Raw genomic sequence first — 547 nt, 5'->3', positions numbered from 1 at the left:
CATAAGAGCGGAAACAAAACCTTTATGGGGAGGCTTGGGCACTAAACCCTTACAAAAACCCTAAACCCTAAACCCTAAACCCTAAACCCTTTTCACGAATGCTAAGACTCTACCATGAAGACTTGATGGAGAGGAGCTGCGGCTCCAAAACCCTAAACCCTAAACCCTAAACCCTAGATGAGTCTATTAAACCCTAAAGTACCTTCGTTCGCCCTATCCTCACCCTAAACCCTAAACCCTAAACCCTAAACCCTAAACCCTAAACCCTAACCCCTCTATTTCGCAGCTTCTGTTTAAACGCTTCTGTTTTGAGAGCCAATAAAAATGGGGTGCATGGGGTGCGCATCGCCCCCCCAGAGGGTAGGGGCCCCCAGCTAGCTGTCAGCTAGCTACCAGCTAGCTACCAGCTAGCCACCAGCTAGCCACCAGCTAGCTACTAGCTAGCTAGCTGGGGGCCCCCCCTGCACCGCGCATCAGCAAAACAGGCCAGGGGAGCCGCTCGACCGCGCCGCCTATCCGCTTCATTGCTGGAAATATTATGTGCCTG

Source organism: Eimeria mitis, genomic scaffold (assembly GCF_000499745.2).
Source record: "Eimeria mitis Houghton genomic scaffold, Emh_scaff3288, whole genome shotgun sequence".
NCBI lineage: Eukaryota > Apicomplexa > Conoidasida > Eucoccidiorida > Eimeriidae > Eimeria > Eimeria mitis.
Note: the sequence above shows the minus strand (reverse complement) of the source record.